The sequence below is a fragment of the Pongo abelii genome, chromosome 15 (genome assembly GCF_028885655.2).
Source record: "Pongo abelii isolate AG06213 chromosome 15, NHGRI_mPonAbe1-v2.0_pri, whole genome shotgun sequence".
Classification (NCBI taxonomy): Eukaryota; Metazoa; Chordata; class Mammalia; order Primates; family Hominidae; genus Pongo; species Pongo abelii.
Window position 1 is genome coordinate 48,686,416 of NC_072000.2, and position 26,224 is coordinate 48,712,639.

A 26,224-nucleotide genomic window follows, 5' to 3' on the forward strand; every position below is an offset into this window, starting at 1 on the left:
CAGAATATAACTATTATTATGTAATTTAGATTTGGTTTAACTGTGAAACCAAATAACTTTGGCTTAGACATGACAGAAGCCTATTGTCCTTTGATGTGAACAGAGTCTGCAGTAAGTGGTCTGGAGCTGGTATAGTGCCTCTCATCCAGAGGCATCTAGGCTGCTTCCCGACAAGACATCCACCTCAGGACCCACGATGGCTGCTCAAGCACTAGCTAAAATATCCACATTCCAGAGAGCAGGAAAGAGGAAGATATGGAGAAAAATGTGTCCTCTCCCTTTAAGGGACATTTTCTGGAATTTATACTCAACACTTTGTTTACATCCTATTGGCCAACCACACAGCCAGTTGTAGTCACAGAGACATTGGGAAAGGTAGGTTCTATTCTGGGAAACTATATGTCCAACTAAAACCGAGATTCTATTACTAAGGAAGAGGGAGGAATGAATGTTGAGTGACAACAATCAGTCTTTGCCACAATTAACATCCTTGACAATGTAAAATAATAGCAAAAATAGAAGATGAAAATAAGGAAGAGAGCTAAAGAAAAGAGTATAAGTCATTACAAAACAAGGAGTTAAGAAACACTATGTTTACAAAAAAAAATAAAGTGCAAGTAAGAAATTTAAAATACTGTAGTGATATAGCTATTTGGCAGAGACAACGGTGGGGAATTAGTACAAGGAAAGTTTAATTATAACTGTTTTGTTTGCTCTGGAAACAGATCTAGGGAGAGAAGAGAAGGGGTGGGAAAGGGAGTATAAAATAAAGATAAAGAGATACAATGAGATTCAACTTACTGAGAGAAAAAAATCCACGTATATAAAATACAAAGGATCAGAAATTAAGAGAGAAATTTTCATTTAAGGGTACAGGGAATGTCACTGGTTTCTGACTTAGAGACTTGTGGATTTATTCTGTTTATGAAACCCCCTCCTCTCACCAAAAAAAAATAATTAATCCATCCATGGTTCATATTCATGAAAGAAGTAATAATGATATATATTAAGAAATAAAAATTGAAGTTGAATTATACATGGAAAAGATGTGGTACATTTTACCTCCAAATTCCTTAAAACTGCCAAAAGTCCCTTTCAGAATCTCCTCAAGCTTCTTTATCCATCACTTCATCTCCTAGTCAAACCCGCTTTTCCACAGGCAGTACTATTTGGAAAAAAGTTTAAACTACTTTTTTCCTTTTACATATCTACTTCATTTTTCATTATTAAAAAGTCAGAAGAGTATTGCCTCCATTTAACATATTTTATGTTTATGTACACTCTATGATACTTAAAAAGTGATGTCACAATGTTGTCTTGTATTTTATTTAATATGTTTGGAATTTCAGCTGCGTTACAGGTTAATGCAGCTTGGGAATGTAACTATCATTTACACTATAGTTTTTGTATGAGAAAATATGTTTTTGGTGCCAAACAACTGACTGATGAATACTTTTGAAACACAAACCTATACTGGAGAGACTGGTTTAACTCTTTTAATTCAACCAACCAATGAAATTCTAGGTTTACAAAAGCACCTGAAAAGTTGATGTCATGGTGATAAAAGTGTGAACTGATAAATAAGATAAAAACTAACACCAGATGCGACTGTTTTATTGGATTACTTTGACATACATATATTTCTAAGAAAAATAGCATATATTTCTGGAGCAATGCCATGTCTGAAATCCTTCAGTTTTGTGTAATATCAGCAGAATAGAGCCTAATGTCAGCAGTGTTTTCTTGGGCTGGTCATATCTCATGGAGGGAGGATGTCAGCCTGCCAAAGAGAATATTACATGCCAAGCACTGAAATATAATCTACTGAATCTTGTCACTGAACAGTATGGAACAACATTCAGCCATGAGAGGTGGTGACAAAAAGAAGTTATCAATCTCATGGGCTATTTCACAAAGTTTATCTATTATGAAAGATTGGGTTTCTGTGGAAATAATTTAACAAATAGCTTTTATCCATCCAACAGACCTCTAAACTTTAAGCATTAATATTAAAATATGTGAAAACAGGCATATACCCTATCACATTGAGTTTCCAAAAAAAAAATTAAATTTTTTTCCCAATTAAAATTAGCCTGTGTGACAGATGCCTCTAAACTGAGAAATTTTAGAAAGCCCAAGATTACAGTAGCAAAGCTTTTAGTTGACTCTTGCCTTAGTAATGATTAAGTTTCTTTGTTCATGTAAAAGGTCAGACTTCTTTAGTAAGTACAACCATGCAAATTTGTTTACTTGGGGAAAGGATTGGGATTTGTCTTTTTCTTTTTTGAGACAGGAACTTGCTCTGTCACCCAGGCTAAAGTGCAGTGGAGTGATTGTAGCTCACTGTAACCTCAAACTCCTGGGCTCAAGCAATCCTCCATCTCTGTCTCCTGAGTATGAGTAGCTGAGACTACAGGCACATGCCACCATGCCTGGCCAGTTTTTAAATTTTTTGTAGTTGCCGGGCAAGGTGGCTGGCTCACACCTGTAGTCCCAACACTTTAGGAGGCCGAGGTGGGTGGATTGCTTGAGCCCAGGAGTTCAAGACCAGCCTGGGCAACATGGCAAAACCCCTTCTCTATAAAAAATGCAAAAATTAGCCAAGCGTGGTGGCACCCACTTGTAGTCCCAGCTACTGGGGAAGCTGAGGTGGGAGGACACTTGAGCCAAGGAAGTCGAGGTTGCAGTGAGCCGTGATAACACCACTGTACTCCAGCCTGGGTGACAGAGGCAGATCCTGTTCTCAAATAAATAGATAAATTTTTTATAGAGCTATATTGCCCAGTCTGGCCTTGAACTCTTGACCTGAAAAGATCCTCCCGCCTCAGCTTTCCAAAGTGTTGGGATTACTGTGAGCCACTGTGCCCAGCCAGAAGGATTTTTATCAACCTGCAAAGGACTAAAGAGAATTTCCACAAAAAATTCTCCTAAGGAAAATTTTGTTATTCTTCGTTTCTTTTCATTATATATACTTTGTTCTACTATAATCAACAGGAAGAAGTCTGCCCTTCAGAACAGCTAGGTTTATTCAGAATTGCTGACTTCAGAATATTTCATGTTATCCCATGATTATTAGAACCAAACATTTTAAGGAATAAGTTTATTCTGTAGAATTCTCTGAACTTGGACTGTTTCTCTTTGGCATATTTATCTACAGTTTAGATATTTATCTACAGTTTAGAATTGTTCTGACTCTATTGGGTAAAATTGCTCTCAAAAGAAACATGGTCCTTGAAGAGACTTAAATGTTTGTTTTACACCTCATTCATGCTTTTTTACTTTTTCCTTATTTCTACTTTGCAATTTATAGATCGTATGTGAGGTCACAGTAAGCCCAATATTGTGTATGTACAGTCTCTTCTATAAGAAATCAAAACTGTCTTATGGTTTTGTTTGCTTGTTTGTTGTTTTTGTTTTTGTTTTTTGAGACCATCTTGGTCTGTTGCTCATGCTGGTGTGCAGTGGCACAATCTCGGCTCACAGCAACCTCCATCCCCTAAGGTTCAAGCAATTCTCATGCCTCAGCCTCCCGAGTAGCTAGGATTACAGACATGCACCACCACTCTGGCTAATTTTTGTATTTTTAGTAGACACTAGGTTTCACCATGTTTGCCATGCTGGTCTTGAAAACCTGGCCTCATGTGATCGACACACCTTGGCCTCCCAAAGTGCTGGGATTGCAGGTGTGAGCCACCACGCCCAGCCTGTCTTGTGTTTTTGGATGAAACTTCACTCCTTCATTTCAAGATGACATACTTTAAATATTTAGAATACAGTTGGTGAATATCTCTCAGGTTTCAATGAGAAAATCTACCTCTGAAAAGCATCTCCCTCAGCTTCCTCTCTTAAGTTTTAGAGTTTCTGTTGTCTACTTCTCAGTTTCTCATTCTTACTTTAATCAGTCTTGCTGTAAATTGATCTGACATACGTTTGTAATGATATCCTTTATGAAAACAACTCCACTATCTACTCCAGCAACCACATCTCTCCTGAACTCTAGTACCATAAAACTGCCTACTGGGTTGCCTGCCTCAATTTCCCAGAGATTCATAACTAAACTTATATCTTTCCCTTACATTTTATACCCCCTGCTGTGAGCCTTATATCAGTAAATGACACTCCCATCATCTGAGCTAGAAACCAGATCTAGAAAAGTTATCTTAGAGAGTAACTTCCAGGAGGCAGAGCAAGATGGTGGAATAGAAGGTTCCACCAATCATCTACTCTGCAAGGACACCAATTTAACAACTATCTACACAAAAAAAGCACCTTCATAAGAACCAAAAATCAGGTGAGCTCTCACAGTAGCTAGTTTCAGCTTCATATCGCTGAAAGAGACACTGAAGAGGTAGAAAAAACAATCTTGAATTGCGGACGTCACCCCTCTCCCATTCCCCTTGCAGCTGAGGCCTGGTGTGGAGAGCAATTTGTGTGCAGGGGAGAAGCTGAGCACAGCCATGGTGAAGCATTGAACTTAGTGCCACCCTGTTATATAGCAGAAAGCTAAAACTGGACCAAACTCAAATGATGCCTCCCAATGGAGGGGCATTTAAACCATCCCTAGTCAGAGGAGAATCACCGATCCCAGCAGTGTAACTTCAGTTCCCGCAAGCCTCACCACCATGTTGGCTAAAGTGTTCTGAGACCTTAAACAAACTCGAATGGCAGTCTAGGCCATGAGGATAGCAATTCCTAGGTGAGTCCTGGTGATGAATTGGGCCCACAGCCATTGGATTGGGGTGGGGGGGGCACACAACCTACTGAGACACTAGCTTGGGTGCCTAACAAGGGGCTGGCATCACCCCTCCCCTAACCCCAGGCTGCACAGCTCACGGTTCCTTTCTTCTACTTTAGAAGAGCAAAGAGTAGGGGGGACTTTGTCTTGCAAAGCCCACAGCTCAGCCACAGCAGAATAGGGCACCGGTCAGAGTTGTAAGGTCTCCTTTCCAGGCCTTAGCTCCCAGACAACGTTTCTAGACACACTCTGGGCCAGAAGGAAACCTGCTACCTTGAAGGAAAGGACTCAATCATAGAAGTTCATCACCGCTAACTGAAGAGTGCTGGGCCCTGAATAACCAGCAGTCGTACCTAGATAGAATATCATGGGCCTTGGGTGAGCCTCTGAGATTTGCTGGCTTCAGGTGAGACTCAGCTGTGGTGGTTATAGTGTGAGACTCCTTCTGCTTAAGAAAAGCAGAGAGAAAAGTAATGGGGACTTTGTCTTGCACCTTAAGTACCAGCTCAGCCACAATAGGGTAGAGCACCAAGCAGGCTCTTATGGCCCCCGATTCTAGGCCTTGAATCTTGGATGGCATTTCTGAACCTGCCTTGTGCCAGAAGGGAGCCCACTGACCTTAAGGGTGAGTCGTAGGCCAGGCAGCATTCACAGCAGTCTGACTGAAGAGTCGGTAGGCCTTAAAGAAATATCCACAGTAGTCTGGCAGTACTCCCCACAGGGCTGTGGTAGTGGTGGCCATGAGGTAAGGCTCCTCTGCCTTTGGCAAAGTGAGCAGAGTGAGGACTGTGTATTGTGGCCTGGGTGCCAGTTCAGCCACAATACAGTAAAAGACCAGGTAAACTGTTAAGGTTTTTTACTCTAGCACCTGGCTCCCAGATGGCACATATGGACCTGCCTGGGGGGGATCTCACCTTCCCTGAGGGGAAGGACACAAGCCTAGTTGGCTTTGCTACTTGTTGATTGTATAGCCCCAGGGCCTTGAGCAAACATACTGGTAGCTAGGGAGTAGTTACAGCAGGCCTTGGGCAAGATCCAGTGCTGTGCTGGCTTCAGGTCTGACCCAGTGCAGTCCTAGTGGTGGTGGCCACAGGGGTGCTTGTGTCACTCCATTTCCAGCTTCAGGTGGCTCAGAATAGAGAGAGAGACTTTGGGAGAAAGCAAAGGAAGAGAACAAGGGTCTCTGCCTGGTAATGCAGAGAACTCTTCTGGATCTTGTCCACACCATCAAGGCAATACCTCTATGAGTCTTAGGTCACAGCTTAGATGAGAACACCAGTCCTTTTGAATTTCTGGAAAGTCTTCCCAAGGATGAGTACAAACAAGCCCTGGCAGTGAAGACTACCATAAATACCTAACTCTTCAATGCCTAGAGACTAAACACATCTACTAGCATCAATACCATCCAAGAAAACATGATCTCACCAAATGAACTAAATTAGGAGCCAGTGATCAATCCTGGAGAAACAGAGATATGTGACCTTTCAGGTAGAAATTTCATAAACAGATACAACTTAGAAGATTGAGCCAGGAAAAAGTCCAAAACTTGATCAAGCCAGTAACAAGTAACAAGATCAAGGTTGTAATAAAAAAAAATCTCCCAGTAAAGAAAAACCTGGCACCTGATGGCTTCACTGCTGAATTCTACCAAACCTTTAAAGAAGAACTAACACCAATTCTATTCAAACTATTCTAAAAATAGAGGAGAGAATACTCCCAAATCATTATACAAAGCCAGTACCTAACACCAAATACCAAATTTGCTTTGGGTAGTATGGACATTTTAACAACATTCATTTTTCCAGTCCATGAACATGGAATATCTTTCAATGCTTTGGTGTCCTTTTTAATTTCTTTCATCAGTGTTTTATAATTTTCATAATAGAGATATTTTGAATACCTAATACCAAAACCAAAGATACATCATAAAAAGAAAACTGCAGGCCAATATCTCTGATGAATATTAGTGCAAAATCCTGAACATAATACAAGCAAATTGAATCCAACAATACGTTAAAAATATTATTCATCATGAGCAAGTGTCATGTATCCCTGGGATGCAAGAATGGTTCAACATACACAAATCAATGTGACACATTCATATCAACAGAATGAAGGACAAAAATGATCATTTTCAATCGATGCTGAAAAAGCATTTCATAAAATTCAACATCCTTCATGATAAAAACTCTCAAAAAACTGAGGATAGAAGAAACATAACTCAACCTAATAAAAGCCATATACAACAGACCCACAGCTAGTATCATACTGAATGGGGAAAAGCTGAAAGCCTTTTCTGTAAAATCTGGAACATGACAAGGATGCCCCTTTATTATTCGACATAGTACTGGAAGTCCTAGCTAGAGAATCAGACAAGAGAAAGAAATAAAGGGCATCCAAATGGAAAAAGAAGAAGCCAAATTGTCCTTATTTGTAGGTGATATATTTGGAAAAATCTAAAGACTCCACGAGAAAATTATTTGAACTTATAAACATATTCAGTACAGTTGCAGGATACAAAATCAACATACAAAAATCAGTTGCATTTCTATATGCCAACAGCGAATAATCTGAAAAAGAAATCAAAAAGTAATCCCATATACAACAGTCACAAATAAAATTAAGTACCTAGGAATTAACTTAACCAAAGAAGTGAAATATCTCTATTATGAAAATTATAAAACACTGATGAAAGAAATTGAAAAGGGCACCAAAGCATCGAAAGATATTCCATGTTCATGGACTGGAAAAATCAATGTTGTTAAAATGTCCATACTACCCAAAGCAAGCTACAGATTCAATGCAATCCCTATCAAAATACCAATGACATTCTTCACAGAAATAGGAAAAACAATCCTGAAATTTATATGGAACTGCAAAAGATCCAGAAGAGCCAAAGCTATCTTGAGCAAAATGAACAAAACAGGAAGAATCACATTACCTGATTTCAAATTATACAACAGAGCTGTAGTAACCAAAATGGCATGGTACTGGCATAAAAACAGACACATAGACCAATGGAATAGAACAGAGAATGCAAAACACAAACCCACTTACTTATAGTGAACTCATTTTTGACAAAGGTGACAAGAACATACACAGTCTCTTCAATAAATGGTGCTGGGAAAACTGAATATCCATATGCAGAAGACTAAAATTAGACCCCCTATCTCTCACCATATACAAAAATCAAATCAAAATCAATTAAAGACTTAAATCTGAGATCTCAAGCTATGAAACTACTCAAGTAAACATTGAAGAAGCTCTCCAGGACACTGGTCTGGGCAAACATTTATTAAGTAATACCCAACAAGTACAGGCAACCAAAGCAAAAATGGACAAATGAGATCACATCAAGTTAAAAAGCTTCTGCACAGTAAAGGAAGCAATCAACAAAGTGAAGAGACAACCCACAGAATGGGAGAAAACATTTGCAAACTATCCATGTGAAAAAAGATTAACAAACAGAATATTTAAAGAGCTTAAACAATGTCATAAGAAAAAATCTAACAATCCAATTTTAAAATGGGCAAAAGATGTGAATAGACATTTCTCAAAAGAAGATATACAAATGGCAAACAGGTATATGAAAAGGTTCCCCACATCATTGACCATTAGAGAAATGCAAATTGAAACTTCAATGAGATATCATTTCACCCCAGTTAAAATGGCTTATATCAAAAAGTCAGGCAATAACAATTTCTGGCAAGAATGTGAAGAAAAGGAAACACTTGTACGCTATTGGTGGGAATGTAAATTAGTACAACCACTATGGAGAACAGTTTGGAGGTTCCTCAATAAACTAAAAATTGAGCTACCATATGATCCAGCAATCCCATTACTGGGTATAAACCCAAAAGAAAGGAAATCAGTATACTGAAGAGATATCTGCACGCCTATGTTTGTTGCAGCACTGTTCACAATAGCCAAGAATTGGAAGCAACCTAAATGTCCATCAACAGATAAATGGATAAAGAAAATGTGGTACTTATACACAATGGAGTACTATTCAGTCATTAAAAAAAGAATGAGATCTTATCATTTGCCACAACATGGATGGAACTGGAGGTCATTATGTTAAGTGAAATAAGCCAGGCACAGAAAGACAAACATTGCATGTTCTCACTTAATTGTGGCATCAAAAAATCAAAACAATTGAACTCGTGGACACAAAGAGTTAGAAGGATGGATACTAGAGACTAAGAAGGGTAGTGTGGGTGGTGGTGTGGAGTGAGGATGGTTAATCGGTCAACAAAAATTAATTGGAAAGAATAAAATCTAGTATTTGATAGCACAACAGGGTGACTGTAGTCAATAATAATTTGATTGTACATTTTAAAATAACTAAAAGAGTATAACTGGATTGTTTGTAACACAAAGGATAAACGCTTGAGGGGATGGATATTCCATTTTCTATAATGTGATTATTATGTATTGCATGCCTGTATCAAAACATCTCATGTACACCATAAATATATGCAACTACTATGTACCCAGAGAAATTAAAAACTAAAAAAGAGTAACTTCCAAAGACAGAAAAAGAGGCTTATGCTAAATTTTTCAGTTTTTCTCATTCCCCAAGCATCCAAGCAGAAAATAAATCCTGTGGATTTGTTATATAAGAATGGCCCCAGCAGAGTCCAGCAGAAATATGATACGAGGAGCTGAAGATGTCTCCAATCCAGTCTCCACTGTCTCGCCTCCTACACATATGGGAATCCATTTTTCTTAAGCTTCGGTGGGGGGCAGATTTCATTGAAAGAGGAAGGACATGGGTCCCAGGACTCAGGAGAGATAGTGAAGTAGTATGGAAATAAGGGAAGTATCTATTTGCCACCCAAAGAGCTAGTCCTGAATCTTGATAGAGAATGGGATGCAAGCAAAAGCCAAATGGCAGGTGCTGTTTTGATGAGGGTGATACTAAGACATTCAGTAATTCTGGTCTCATCACTTCACCCCAGAATAACCTGCATTTGCCTATTACCTGGTTTTTCTCTATCTCATGACACCCCTTCAATTGACCCTCCACAAAGCTACCAGAATAGTCTTTCCAATGAATTAATTTAATAATTTCATTCTCCTGTTCATGAGACATCAAAAGCTGTCCATATCTTTACTGGCATATCCAATTTACTATCCTACTCTTCCTGTCAGTCCCAACACTTGGCTACATCAAATCACTGGTAGTTACTTGAATATACCCTACTATTTCATGCCACCATCATTTCACATAGCTATCCCCTTTTCTTGGGTCACCCTTTTTCTTCCCCACACAACCAATATGCTAACATTTATTTGTTCTTTAAAATTATTCAGGCATTGCTCTGCAAGGAAAGCCTTTCCTGGTCCCTAGAATGATTTACGTACCTATCATCTGTGTCCCCAAAGCACCTGCATGTACCTCCACCACTTATCCACTGTTACTTTGCTCTTACCCCCTTGAGAATATAACACTGTAAAGGTCTTTGAGAAAGTATTAGTCATCTTTCTTTAATCCCTGTACTGCCTGCTACGTAATAAATACACAATTTTCCTACATAAGCAATATAACATTGTTTTCATAGAAACATATTTTCCTAGTTCCAAACAAATTGATATACAAATATATTTTGTGAACTCAATCTGTTCATAAGTTTTATAGGCTCTATTATGGAAAAATGAAAGTCACTTTGTATACCACACATGAATAATCAGCTGTCAAACAGAATACAATCAAATACACCAACTCCAAAACTGAGGCAAATATAATTTAACTTTTATTAATTCAGTACCTTTTTCATATCTTGGGATGCCTCATAGGCATAATCATGAATATCAATTTCCATTGTATTGTACATAAAATATGCTTACATAATGATATATTTTTAGCCTTGATGCCAGAACATTTGGTGTATTATCATTTATTATTTTGCCAGAATTAATGCTAAGTTGCATGCCATACATTTCACAAAGAATGATCTTAGCTATTTATAGCTGCTACCAAAGCAAACCTTCCAAGAATCTTAAAACAAAAAGTATGGTGATATCACAGACACCAATACAAACTCATTGGAACTGCAATGAAAGTCACCTTTCTTTTGTCAAATTTTAATTTAGGTAAATATTTTTCCAATGTGAGAAATCTCTGTGCTGTAAAACACACAGAAATTTCATAAAATGCCCTCCAGAGCTAAACTTTCTAAAAGTGCACAACATATCTACGTGTTGAAGATTATTTGCTCGACTTGCTAATGGCTAATTGTTTAAAAAAATTAATATGCAGGTCCAAAGGACAAGAATAGTTCTTTCTCTGCCTTGCTAAGCCTCTCCTATTTTCAGAAATATTGGATATATATTTTTCCAAATAGTTGTAAAAGAGTGCTTCCTAAACATTGTGCTAGACACACAACATCTAGTAATAATTATAATTATAGAAAAATCCTTTATTTCAACGAATTGTGTGTGCCCTGTGCTCAATTAACTGTCTCTTCATATTATGATTTGAAATGCCTTTCACATTAAGGCATGTGTTATTTTATGTATGAAAATGAGGCTATTGAGATGCCAACAGTGTGACTTGCATTTTGTGCTATTTTTCCAAACACTAATAATAGGTTTTCTCTTAGCCACCCATGTTTTGGTCAATGACAAGTATGTGTGAGATGGCTACCTGGAATTTTAGCATTGTTTATAGCCACATAATAGAGATTTATTCTGCATAATATAGTGGATTTGAGAGGACAGAATATTTTAAAGGAACAGATCTCAGGAGAACTCACTCGCTATCCCAGGACAGTACCAAGGGGAATGTTGCTAAACAATTCAAACTGGATCTCAGGAGATCCAGGAGATCCTTTAAAAGCAGGTTTCAACCAAGATAGCTAGCCTTAAAGATACACTAACTGTCTCAGTCCATTTGGGCTGTTATAACAAAAATACCATAGACTTGGTGGTTTAAACAACAAACATTTATTTCTTACATTTCTGGAGGCTGTGCTGACAGATTGGGCATCTGGTAAGAGCTCTATTCCTGGTTCATAGACTGCAGTCTTCTTGCTGCATCCTCACACAGTGGGAGGATTGAGGGAGCTCTCTGGGGTCTCTTTTATAAGGACACTAATACGGTTTTGATCTGTGTCCCCACCAAATCTCATGTTGAATTATAATTCCCAGTGTTGGAGACGGGGCTCGTGGGAGGTGACTGGATCATGAGGGCAGATTTCTCATGAATGATTTAGCACCATCCTCCTTGGTATTGTCCTCAGATAGTGAGTTCTCCTGAGATCCAGTCCTTTAAAAGTATGTAGTGAAAGTATGCACGGTCCTCCGCCCTCTCTTGCTCCTGCTCTGCGCATGTAAGATGTGCCATGTAAGATGTGCCATGTACGATGCGCGTGTAAGATGTGCCCCTTCTTCCACCATGATTGTAAGTTTCCTGAAGCCTCCCCAGAGCAGAAGCCACTTTGGTTCCTGCAGAAACATAAGCAATTAAAACCTCTTTTCTTTGTAAATTACCCAGTCTCAGACATTTTTTTGTAGCAGTGTAAGAACGTACTAATATAGGAACTGATCCCAGTCATGAGGGCTCCACCTTCATTATTTAATCACCTCTAAAGGTCCTACCTCAGGCCGGGCGCGGTGGCTCACGCCTGTAATCCCAGCACTCTGGGAGGCCGAGGCGGGTGGATCACGAGGTCAGGAGATCAAGACCATCCTGGCTAACACGGCAAAACCCCATCTCTACTAAAAATACAAAAAATTAGCCGGGCGTGGTGGCAGGGGCCTGTAGTCCCAGCTACTCGGGAGGCTGAGGCAGGAGAATGGCGTGAACCCGGGAGGCGGAGCTTGCAGTGAGCCGAGACCGTGCCACTGCACTCCAGCCTGGGTGACAGAGCGAGACTCCATCTCCAAAAAATAAATAAATAAATAAATAAATAAATAAATAAATAAATAAAAGCCCTGCCTCTAAATACCATAACACCAGGAATTCAGTTTTAATATATGAATTTTAGGGAAGACACACACATTTGGTCCAGAGCACTAACCATAACTCAACAAAGCAAATTGTGCATTGAGAATGCACAATTCTGAATGTGATGTGAATGCTCCCATATCACAGTGATGTCAATATCATGATCATGGTTTTTCTTACCTAAAAATTAAATTCCAAAGCTCTAGTCGTCAGTAAATGCTGACAACTTCTAAAAGAGCTAAGCCAAAAGAACCATTAAATTAGCACATACTTCTACAGTGTGAACACTAGTCCTCTGATGCACATAAAAGCTTGGATGTTATTTGTCACCATTTAACATTATGTCCTCCCTTTTCAGGCTGTTTTTTCCAGATAAGCCTTTTTTTCACACTCCACAATTTTTTTATTAGCACTTCTCCATGAAATGGGCCTTTTTATTTTTAGCTTTGCCTAGATTAAATTCCCTTTGATGTATATTTCAAGCTTCCCTCTTTGACTAGCTCAGCATTATAGACCTCACTGAATCCTTATTCAAATGGCAGGCACGACACTGCTCCCTTCTCTAATCACAGCGGCCATCCTCTAACAGAAGCTATTCCAAGGCTCCTGGAAAAAAAAATCATGTTTAATCTCTGAGGAGAAATTTAAGGTGGCAGGATTTCATTTCTGTAATGTACATACGTGTGTATAAGATACAAGAAACACAAAAAAGTGTTGCTTGAAGCTTTTTTGTTTTGTTACAAAAGCAATACATAGGACCCAAGTATTGAATTACAATTATTCTGGCTTAATTTGACTACTGTGGGTCATGGAATGTATTGTCTAAGGAACACCTACAAAATGAAGTCAAATGAAGGACTCAGATCTCAGACAAACACAAACTGGGAGGTAACAAAATAGCAAAATTGATAAGATTACTCCAGCCTTCATCTCTCTATCAATAGAGAGACCTTTATTTACTTAACTTGCTATTTTCAAAGGAAGTACTATGAGAGAAAATTAAAGAGCTATAAACCTATAAAAAAAGGAATTTTCATCCAGATAAAGGGAAATAGAAGCACCTAAGCCCTAGGAGTTTGAATAAGTATTTCTTCAAACTTATGCTTTATGCATAGTTGACAATAAAAACTCAGTCTAATAAATATATATATACCAAAAAAATGGTTTCTTAATCCTCTTCATGTTAGATCTTATTTCCAAGTCAAAAATTAGTATCTCCATTAGGGGCTTAGGTTTTAACTCAGCACATCTCTAATGCATCCAAATTTACTCTTCAATTAAACATTACTCTTCAAATTATAAACTTAGCACCCAGCTATCTCAAGGATTGGCAATAGATGCCCTAGGGAGAATGAGTATGTATAAAATAGTCGTTGCTGACTGTTCTTTAGATCCTGTGAATAAGATAGCAGTCACTGATTGAATTTATAGCTTAATGGGTGAATAAGACATGTAAATCAATATACATCAAGGCAGAAGAATAGGAGCTAGACTGGAGCCATAAAGTACTATAAGAGTCAAAGTTGAAAGAAATTCCAACAGATTAGGGAAGTGTTAAGATTTTCCTGAAAAAAAAAAGAGTAATTGAGATGTATCTTAAAAGTTCACTATGAATTGTAAAGACACACATAAGGAATCTGTAAGATATAAGAGAGTTGAAGTAAAAAGAAAAGCATGTCAACGGCCTGAGGTACGGAGAGACCAGTAATAGCAGTCTGATTTGATTGAACTGTACAGTTCAGGAAAAAAAAGAGAATGGGAAAATAAGTTAGAAAGAGGTAAGCCAAGGTAATTTCATGGGAAGCAAAAGAAGGAATTTGTACTTTCATATAAGTACAGAATTTTATCGTTGAAAGGAACTATAGAGCCACCTAGAACAACCTGCTGATTTTTCAATTGTAAAAACAGAGGCCCAGACAGATAACATGAATGACACCACTCGCTAGTGGCAAAGCCAAGATATGAATAAAGGTCTCCCAGACTCCCGATTCAACGGTCCTTCCACTCCTTTGCTTCTGGGTAGAGAGCAGACAGGCTTAGAAACATGTTAGGCAAAGATCGCCTCAGCAACATCTGAAGAATAGATTGAAAATGAGAAAGGAAAAAAGCAGAGATTCTATTTAGAAGACCTAATAGACTAGTCCAGGTGGGAGATAATAAGAGCCTGAGCCAAAGTGAGAGTAATGAAAATAGAAAGGAGTAGACGGATTTGAGCAGCATTTCTCAAGCCAATAATTCTGTAGGGTTAATAAGTAATGGGAGGGGGAAAAATAGTTCTTGTTCATTTAATTTTGCAAGTGCTAGGTTAAACCAAGACAAATATCTTCACTATAGGATTTCGAAAAGCCTTTACTATGCTAATGTGGACTAAGAACCTCCCACATTGAGATAGAGAAAACAACGTTGCCCAAAGTGTTTTAAAAAGAATTTTTAATAGAATGCTATTCACATGAGTTTTCAATGAAAACCTAGTTTGTGAAATACCATTAATACATGATAAACATGGAGGATTTTGTGAATGATTATACCAATGTGGAAAAATTGACTCTTCAGATTCAAAAGCCTAAGTGCAGAAGGAAGCTGGTTTATTTTGACATCTCTATTACTGACTATAAATCAAAGAAATATATCCCATCAGTGTCTATAACAAGAACCCAGTTTGTCTTAGCCAAAATGTCTTGTTGTTATACCATCTCAGCCAGTTGGAAGGTAATCTTTCTAAATTGCTTGGGAAAACATAGTTGTTTCCTAAATGGGTGAATGGTTTTAGGTCCCAGGAAGATTTTAATATTAATATGGAAATATTTAAAAGAACTAAGAGTGTAGTATTAATATTTGTTTGCACACTGGTTTATATACACTTATCATTTAAGAATATTTGGCCTAATTAAATAACAGTTCAGACTTGTAATCCCAATTTAAAATGTTTAAATAATTGCAGACTGGTGGTTTTAGTTGGCATATTACTCTTAAGAGAAATTAAATTTCACCACATTAATGTGTAGTTGTTTTTTTAATTTATAAGCATTAAGAGCCTGAGAATCTTTTTATAGAAATAGATGATTGTAGTGTTTATGAGACAGATTAAAAATATTAAATTTCTAAATACAAGTTGAAATGTTTAAGTAAGGTCAATTAACTAAATTCATAAATGTTCCCAAATATTTAATATTAATTAAAGGCCCCTTTAATAATAGCTAAAATGTGTTGATTTATAAACAGAATAAAACTTATAAGCTGAATCTGAGACCTAAAGAAAGAATTATTGTTTTGTTTGTTGTTTGTATTTTTTATTTGTAACTTCAATAAATTGTATACTAATTTTAAATATCACAGTTCATATTCATGAACTTTGAATAGTGTTTTCTGCAGAGAAACCTCCCTAAAGAAAGTAAACCTCACATTAAACACAATTACAAAGAAGTCAGTGAATTGTTGGCTGATGGGTAGATTACAGACACCTTTGAGAGAATGGGCAGGGCACAGTGGTCAGAGCAGAGGGTGGAAGATGCTGGTGGTGAAGATACGGAGACAGAGTCACAGACCATCGTATTAGTTTCCTATTGGCTGCTATACAAATTACTGCAAACTGAGTGGCTTAAAATGACATAAATTTATTCTCTTACAGTTCTGGAGGTCAGATATCCAAAATGGGCTTATAGGGCTAAAATCAAGGAGACAGAAGTGCTGTATCTCCTAGTCTGTGCAGGCTGCTATAACAAAATACCATAAACTAGGTGACAGATAACAGAAATTTATTTCTCACAGTTCTGGAGGCTGGGAAGATCAAAGTGATAGCAGATTCAGCATCTGGTGAAGGCCTGCTTCCTCATAGATGGCCAACTTCTCACTGTGTTTAGCCACTACCTTTCTTTACCCTCTGCCATGGCAATGTTCCACATAGTGGCCGCCCATCAGCCTTGGTCCCAGACAAAGCAATGCAAAGCCCGCAAAGCTGCCCCATGATATACATATAGTGTGAGTGGGAAATAAACCTTTGTAATTTTAAGCTACTGAGATTTGGAAGTTGTTTGTTGAAGGAGCATGAACCAGCCTCTTGTGATTAATACAAAGGCACTAAAGAGTTTCTACACTTCCAAAAAACATTTGGCCTAACCTATAGTGCTTAAACTCTGAAGTGCAAGATGCAGATTACGTATTCAGAAATATTTTCTCAGTGACACAAAAATCACAGAATGTGGTGCCAAGTAAAGCTGTAGAATTGTCTTTGCAGGCAGTGTTTGAGAAAAGTGTCTAATCCGGGTTAGGTTTCAAGCTGCCTAATGATAAGGCAGTAGATTATAACCACTCAAATTTCCTCTGAGCCTTATGGTTTTACACGCTTTAGTATAATGCCATTCTGGAAAGAAGTAGGTTACAGAAAAGAAACAATATGGTTCATATTCTAGGTTAAACAGTCAGCAATTTCCATAGAATGTCAGTTATTTTAAGATTCACAATGACTTCAATGCTATTAAAGTAACATTGATGAACTATAACAATGCCTTACATAAATTACTTGGAAAAATGAAAGACCACCGCGGTGGCCAAAATGTACACAGTCAGAGTAAACTAAACACTTTTTATTTTACTCAAAAACATATATTAATCACTTCCCAAATTCCAGGCACTAAGCTAGACCCACAGATAGAAAGATAAACAGGAAATAGTCCCTGTCCTTCAGGGCTTACAGAGGCACAGTAAAAAAATTAATCACAGGGCAATGTGTTAAGTGCTATAGTCGAGGGATAAATAAAGCTTTAAGTGACCACAGAGGATTAAGTAATAATTAACAAAATGTGTCAGAGAAAGCCTCTAGGAAGAAAAAAACTTCCACGCTATTAATTGTTGCTGAAATTATATATACATACACATACATATATACTGACAGAGTTAGAAGGATATACATATATACATGCATATATATGTATATATGTATGTACACGTATACGCGTATATGTACGTACACATATACGCGTGTATGTACGTACACGTATATGCGTGTATGTATACGTATACGCGTGTATGTATACGTATACGCGTGTATGTATACGTATACGCGTGTATGTATATGTATACGTATACGTGTGTATGTATGTGTATACGTATACGCGTGTATGTATATGTATACGTATACGCGTGTATGTATGTGTATACGTATACGCGTGTATGTATACGTATACGCGTGTATGTATGTATACGTATACATATACATATATGTATATATACGTGTACATATACATATATGTATATGTACACGTATATACATATTTACGTGCATATATATCTATATACGTATATACATATATACGTGCATATATATCTATATACGTATATACATATATACGTGCATATATATCTATATACGTATATACATATATACGTGCATATATATCTATATACGTATATACATATATACGTGCATATATATCTATATACGTATATACATATATACGTGCATATATATCTATATACGTATATACATATATACGTGCATATATATCTATATACGTATATACATATATACGTGCATATATATCTATATACGTATATACATATATACGTGCATATATATCTATATACGTATATACATATATACGTGCATATATATCTATATACGTATATACATATATACGTGCATATATATCTATATACGTATATACATATATACGTGCATATATATCTATATACGTATATACATATATACGTGCATATATATCTATATACGTATATACATATATACGTGCATATATATCTATATACGTATATACATATATACGTGCATATATATCTATATACGTATATACATATATACGTGCATATATATCTATATACGTATATACATATATACGTGCATATATATCTATATACGTATATACATATATACGTGCATATATATCTATATACGTATATACATATATACGTGCATATATATCTATATACGTATATACATATATACGTGCATATATATCTATATACGTATATACATATATACGTGCATATATATCTATATACGTATATACATATATACGTGCATATATATCTATATACGTATATACATATATACGTGCATATATATCTATATACGTATATACATATATACGTGCATATATATCTATATACGTATATACATATATACGTGCATATATATCTATATACGTATATACATATATACGTGCATATATATCTATATACGTATATACATATATACATCCATATATATCTATATACATACATGTATATACATATATGCATATGTATATACGTATATGCATGCGTATATACGTATATGCATATGTATATACGTATATACATATATGCATGCATATATACGTATATACATATATGCATATATACGTATATACGTATATGCATATATACGTATATACGTATATGCATATATACGTATATACGTATATGCATATATACGTATATACGTATATGCATATATACGTATATACGTATATGCATGTATACGTATATACGTATATGCATGTATATGCATGTATATATGCATGTATATGCATGTATATATGCATGTATATGCATGTATATATGCATGTATATGCATGTATATATACATATATACATGCATATATTTTGATATATATATCAAAAAGCCCAGATATATATGCATATATATGCATATAATATGCATATACATGCGTATATGTATATATGTATATATATATATGCATGCATATATATGTATGTACATATACAGAGTTTAGCTACTTTAAATGCATAATTTATGTTTATGTCCTCATTTACCTAAAACATGAAAATAAATTGAATATTTTGGAACAGAAATAGCCATAGAATACCTAGGATTATCCATTTTTAAAAGCCACCCTAAACATAATGACCTCTATCTTTGATGATTCAAAGAGAATTGCAGGATAATAAAAGGCCTTGAGTTGTTACCTACAGCAAGTGACCTTAGCCTCCAGCCTCAATTTCTGATCTATGAATGGTGATAAAGCCTTCCCTGCAGGAGTATTCTGAGGATTAGAAATAACACAAAAAAGCACCTGGCAAATAATTTGTCTTCAATAAATAGTAGTTGTTATGGTTACAATGCATTTGCTACCACTAGCATTAGGAGGCTAAACAGAACCCGCTCTGACCCTAAAACATGCTGTGGCAGTTACGCTTTTGAGTGCCTATTAAGATTCTGTTACGCATTGTTTTTCTTGTAAAAGTGTAGTATAAACTTAACCTCCCCCCCACCAAAAAAAAATTCAGCATCTGGGCTTTTTGATTATTTGAATTCAGAATCAATAGGAGTTCATAGGTTTTGACAAAATGAAAGGAAGAGAAACAAAAACATTGTAAAGTAGAAAACATATAAGGAAATGAAGGATTCAAAGGTATCTGGCAACTCCAGTCATCAAATCAAAATATTCATTGAGCTATGATTACTGCTGGAGGATTCTTTCAGGCATAAAATATTACAATCATCTTTAACATTTCTTCTCCACTATACAAGCAAAGCAAACTATGACGTAGCTAAATAAATGCCTGGGTGATAATTATTTTACCTCTTGGTTACATAAATTACTCAAAAACAGTACCCATGTTTACTAAATATCTATGCAATACTTTAAATAGTAAGTATATAGTATAATATGAAGAAACAAGAGCAAATATAATCTCTAACAAATTTTTACATGCATTTCTTTTTGGAGCATAAAATAAAATAACAATAGAGTCAAATGATAAAAATAACCTTTCTTTAGTCTGTGATCACAGCTGATTAGGAAATGAAGATTTAGCAATTACATAACTAAGGTTATACATAAAATTACATTTATACTTAGAAACTCAAATCTGTATTACATACACATATTGGGAGAAAATTTTCCATGGGTCTCTTATGTTTCTGCATGTCTTACAAGCAGTAGCACTGAGAGTTTTTGTTCCAGACTTTTTTCTTTCACGATGTTTCTTAAAAATGATTTATCTCTTTTGCAGTACTCTCTCTTTTTCCATCTTTATTGAGGCATAATTAACAAGTAAAAATTATATATACTTGTGGTATACAAGTTAATGTTTTGATATACATATAAATTGTGAAATAATTCCACAAAATCAAGTTAATTAACGTATCAATCACTTGACATTGTTACCATTTTTTTTTTTTTTTTGGTAGATGTGGTGGAAACGCTGAAGATCTGTACTCTTAGCAAATTTCAAGTATACAATACAGTATTGGTAACTATATTCCCATTGCTGTCCATTAGATTTTCAGAACTTACTCATCTTGTGTAACAATTTCACTTCTGGGATATATCCAAAGGAAATGAAATCATTATCTAAAGGAGACATCTGCATGCCCCCTGTTCATCACACTATCATTACAATATTACTCACAATAGTCAAAAGACAGAAACAACCTAAATGCCCACTGATAGATGAAAAGATAAAGAAAATGTGGTACACATACATAATGGAATATTATTCAGTCTTTCAAAAAAAATTCTGACCTTGGTGACAATGTGAATGAACCTGGAGGGCATTATGCTAAATGAAACAAGCCAGACACAGAAATACAAACACCACATGATCTCACTTATATGTAAAATCTAAAATAGTCAAACATAGAAATGGAAAGTAGAACAGTGGTTGCCAGGGGCTAGGGGGAGGCGGAAATGGGAAGATACTGATTAAGTGTTGCAGTTTTAGTTATGCAGTCTACTTTTTCAAGGCTGTTTTCATTACAGCTTTGAAAAATGGATCTAGAGTCTCCCTTGGGAACAGTGGACAGATTTATTTGCTGTCCGGTATAAGAATGTCTCCTTCCAAGATAAAGACTGAGCAGTTTTGTTTACAGTTCATTATGAAAGACTGGAGTTCCCTAAGCTCAGAATTCCTTAGCTGAGATGCACACTGTGATAGTTAATTTTATATATCAACTTGACTGGGATAATGGATGCCCAGATAGCTGGTAAAACAGTATTTCTGGGTATATCTGTGAGGGTGTTTCAGGACGATGTTGGCATTTGAACTGGTAGACTGAGTGAAAAAGATCTCTCTCACCAATGTGGGTAGCCATCATCTAATCCCTTTAGGGCCCAAATAGAACAAAATTATGGAGTAAGGGAAAATTTATTCTCCTTCCTGAACTGGGACATCCATCTTCTCCTGCCCTTGGACCTTAGCCTTCTTTGGTTCTCAGGCCTTCAAACTCAGATTGGGGCTTACAGTGTTGGCTCCCCTAGTGCTCAGGTCTTTGAGCTTGGACTGGAGCAGTACCACCAGCTTTCCTGGTCCTCCAGCTTGCAGATAGAGGATAGTGGAACTTCTCAGCATCCATAATTCCATGAGACAATTGTTTATAATAACTCTCTTTTTATATATCGGTCTATTTCCTACAGGTTCCTATTGTGCCATGAGTAATAGTTGTTGTCTTTTTTCTGGCCCAGAAGTTTCGTGACTTTGGTCATCATCCATGAAACTATGACAGGTTAACTTGTTAACTTGTTCACAAGGTAAACTCCCAAACCCTTCACAGTTCTCGATAAGGCATGGCTTAAAGGTTAATTATTCAGTGACTTATGAACACAGTTTAGAAAAAGGGTAACTTTCAACTGAACAGATATTTATTGAGAACCTAGTGTGTACAAGGTATGCTGCCTCAATTCTCAAGTTCCAAATTATATTTATGTCAATACAGGCATGGAGCAGGAATGCCAACATTAGGTTCTTTCAACAAAAATAAAAGTTTTTAAGACTTGAAGAGACTAAAGTAATAACAAAATTCCACCGATATGTAGTTGCAGTGCAGTGGGCCTAAAACAGACCAATTCTAGTGTGTGTCTCAAAAAACTTTAAATTCTGACATGCCTGGATCTTCAAATGTCAGGTCTATAAAAACCTCAAGTTTAAGTTCCCACTGAAAGACTTGAACCCTGCCCTCAGGATTCAGAGGGAGGAAATGGCTCAATATTTCATGTCCATTAGCCAGTACTAAACCTACTAGTATTACATCCAATCCATCCTAAGCTTATCTAAGAACATGTACTTTTTTAAAAAGAGAAATATCTTTAACTTCAAGGTTCACTGTAGTTAACAGGACCATATAACTTACCATTCAACCAGGGACACTTTTGGGAAGTAAAAAGGGGTGCTATTAATAATTATACTGAGACAACAGACATAAACCAGGACTGACTGAGACAAGAGACATATCATTCGGCTGAATACACCACCTACATTCCGAAGAGTTCAAAAAACCATTCCCTTAGCAAAGCCCTTCAGTAAGTTTGGAAGAAAATGTTTTTGTATGCAGCTCTAGATGCTAAGCTTTTCTCACTTTCAGGTTGGTTATAAACTTCTAATTAGAGCAAAGCTAACCAAAATCTAACAAATGCAAACAAAGGAGCTTTGCAAGCTATTTTTTAAAGCATTTTCTGTGACTGGCTCAGCACCCATTTACTTCTGATAGAGAGTTATTTTATTTTGAAATGACTTGCAAGGTTTCATTCAGTGTCATCCCTGCAGGGGACACAAACTCCAACTAGCATCAAGAAGAGTTGTACTGCTAATTCCCTGAATACCACACTGTTAATTAATCTCAGTGAATAAAAGGATTTCTAATATAAATTATTCTGATGCCATCTATTGCCTAAAGCTGTTTCTGATGATCTATAAAAAATGTCAAAAGATACACTTTAGTCACCATGTGATAGAGAATTTGGACAAACAAGCAAGAAAATCTGGTTGAACTGAAGTCAGTGGTAGCTAGGCCAACAGAAGCCTGTTAAAGAACTTGAAAGAATTTCATTTTCCCAAGAGTTGTTTTCTCTTCCTAAAGAGCAACTACGATGAAATCAGAACATGAAATTTCACTAGGCGGTGACTATGAGGGACAATGAGTAATGTAAAACAACTCGGGCCATTTCTCTTCAAGGCATATTTCCAGAGAGATCTGATGGCTTGTTTCTTAAGTATTGCAGGTAGTTGCTGAGGAATTCATGTTGGTGTTGTCTTTGCCCTTTGAGCATTCTGAAGAAAATGACTTGTACTGTATATAATCAATATTTAATGATCCAAACATTGCTGCTATTGCCTCTCAATTTTCTCCTTTCTTTCCATGTTGTCCATCATTGCTATATAGAAACTATAAATCAAAAACATAAGACAGTGGGCAAGATGCTTATATCCTCTTCATCTGGTTGATTCTTCCAGGAAAGAATTCCAAGTTCCTTGACATTCTTCCTTGATTTCTTCAATTCTGAACATCGATTTACTTTAAAAAGTACAGGCTAGAGATCTACAAAAAACTTTGGTGTCTTTGAAACAGCACACTTGTGATGAAGACTGTTAATTGCCCTTCAATATCCATAATCCCTTTCTTTCTTTTTTTTTTTTTCTTTTGTGACAGAGTCCCTTTCTGTCACCAGACTGGAGTGCGGTGGCACGATCTCAGCTCACTGCAACCTCTGCCTCCTGGGTTCAAGTGATTCTCCTGCCTCAGCCTCCTAAGTAGCTGGGACTATAGGCACACATCACCACGCCCAGCTAAATTTTTTTGTATTTTTAGTAGAAACGGGGTTTCACCATGTTGGCCAGGATGGTCTTGATCTCTTGACCTCGTGATCCACCCACCTCATTCTCCCAAAGTGCTGGATTACAGGCGTAAGTCACCGCACCCGCCCATCCCTTTCTTTCTTCTAGTATTGCCATTCCTCAAATATTAGGGGGATTGTATATTATTACCCAGCTAGAGACTGTGTTCCTAGGACCTTGCAACTAAGTGTAGGCTAAGTTCCCCACCATCCCCTGCAGCCAATAGGATGGCCTAAAGTAATGTGAGAGCCGCTTAAGCCAGTTACCTTCTACTTCTTCTTTCCCCCTTTCTTAGGTCTGGAACTCAGGTGTGTTAGTGATGAGCCAGCTTAGAACAGGCAGCCAAGGTTAACACTAGACTGTGGAGCAGCGCGTGAGAAGATGCCTGAGTCCATGAGACGACCTGTGGAGTGGTCCCACCTTGACACACTGGATTGTCTTCCAACTCAGACTTTTGTATCAGAGAAAAATTTCCAATTTTATTTAAGCCATTTTGATTTAAAAGTAGCCAACTAACATCCTAATTAACAAAATATTACAAACTAATTTATTTTAGGACTGTCCTGCTTTTTATTTATTTCGGATCACTTAAAATGTCAGCATGTGCCTGGTAAATGTCTCTGTTAAAATACAAAATCTACTCCAGGGATGCATTAGAGAAAAATTTTGAAAACTCATTTGGTAATTGCATCTCACTGCCCATCAGTTAATCTGCTTATATATTCATGCATCCTGAGAGACAATTTACTGAATTAAATCCTTGGAAATCAAATTCAGTTACTTAAAAATAAAATGTAATTTTTTTTCCAAACAACAACTTGAAATTAAAATTTTAGGCCTCCCAATTTTGCTTTTATCTATTTATTGTTAGTGTTACATAAAAATAAAATTATGTTACTAACACAATAGTACAGCAAACATACAAGGTATTTATCAGCCATAAACACTAATGAAATAGCAAAATGTCTGTCTGTTGGGAATTTCGCTTCAACCACATCAAGAACTCACAGTGCATGCCATCATTCCTTTAGTCTTCATTATTCAAACAGTGTTCACTATAACATTATCAGTGAAGTAAAAACAAGGCTTATAACTCTATACTGGTAAGATTCACTTTATAATTATTGACTGGCTTTTGTTGTTTATTTTTCTCTTGTGTTACTCATTGGGGAGTGAAATAAGAAAGAAATTTCACCAGAAGGCTTAGAATAGAAATGTGGTTACCAGTGCTGAAAGTGGGATGGGGAGTGAAATAAGATGATGTTGGTCAGAGTACAAACCTGCAGATGAAGTAAGTTCTGGAGACTTACTGTACAGCATGATGACTATAGTTAATCATAATGTACTGTATACTTAAAATTTGCTAAGAAAGCAAATCTTAAGTATTCTCAGCACACACAGAAAAGGTAATTATGTGAGGTAATGGATATGCTAATTAGTTTGATTGTGGTAATCATTTCACAATGTATATGTATATCAAAACATCTTGTTGGACACCTTGAATATAAATAATTTTTATTTGTCAATTATACCTCAATAAAGCTGGAGGGGAAAAAACAGAAAAAGATGATCTTGAATTATGACATCACATTGTTATCTTCCCCGTGGCTTTTCTTTGTTCATTTAGTCTCGCATCCATTTATTGTTTCATTCAACAAACCTTTATTGAGTGATGTGTGAGCCTGGGAGATATAACAATAAATAAGATACATTCCCCCCTCCAACGATGCTAATAGACTCAGAGAAACAGGTAAAGGAAATAATGAACGGAGTGGATGAAGAAAATGCCAATCCCCAGAATTTCTTTGGGGAAGGGCACTGCTTTGCGGGGAAGAAGAACATTGTTATGCCACATTTGGTTGATGGGTATGACTCCCAAATTTCATGCTTCAATTTTTTGGGTTATAAAGAGCATGTGTCCTGCTAACTGATTAAATTAGTAATGCAAATATGGAACTGCAGCAGGA

At 36.5% G+C, this 26,224-nt stretch overlaps 1 long non-coding RNA gene across 1 annotated transcript; it reads left to right on the forward strand.

Moving 5' to 3' along the window:
- Positions 1–290: 290 nt before the first annotated feature.
- Positions 291–25,100, forward strand: LOC129049761 (uncharacterized). Its single transcript, XR_008513069.2, has 4 exons — positions 291–375; positions 20,839–20,900; positions 22,064–22,177; positions 24,553–25,100. It is a non-coding gene; the product is annotated as an uncharacterized LOC129049761 (long non-coding RNA).
- The last annotated feature ends 1,124 nt before the right edge of the window (positions 25,101–26,224 follow it).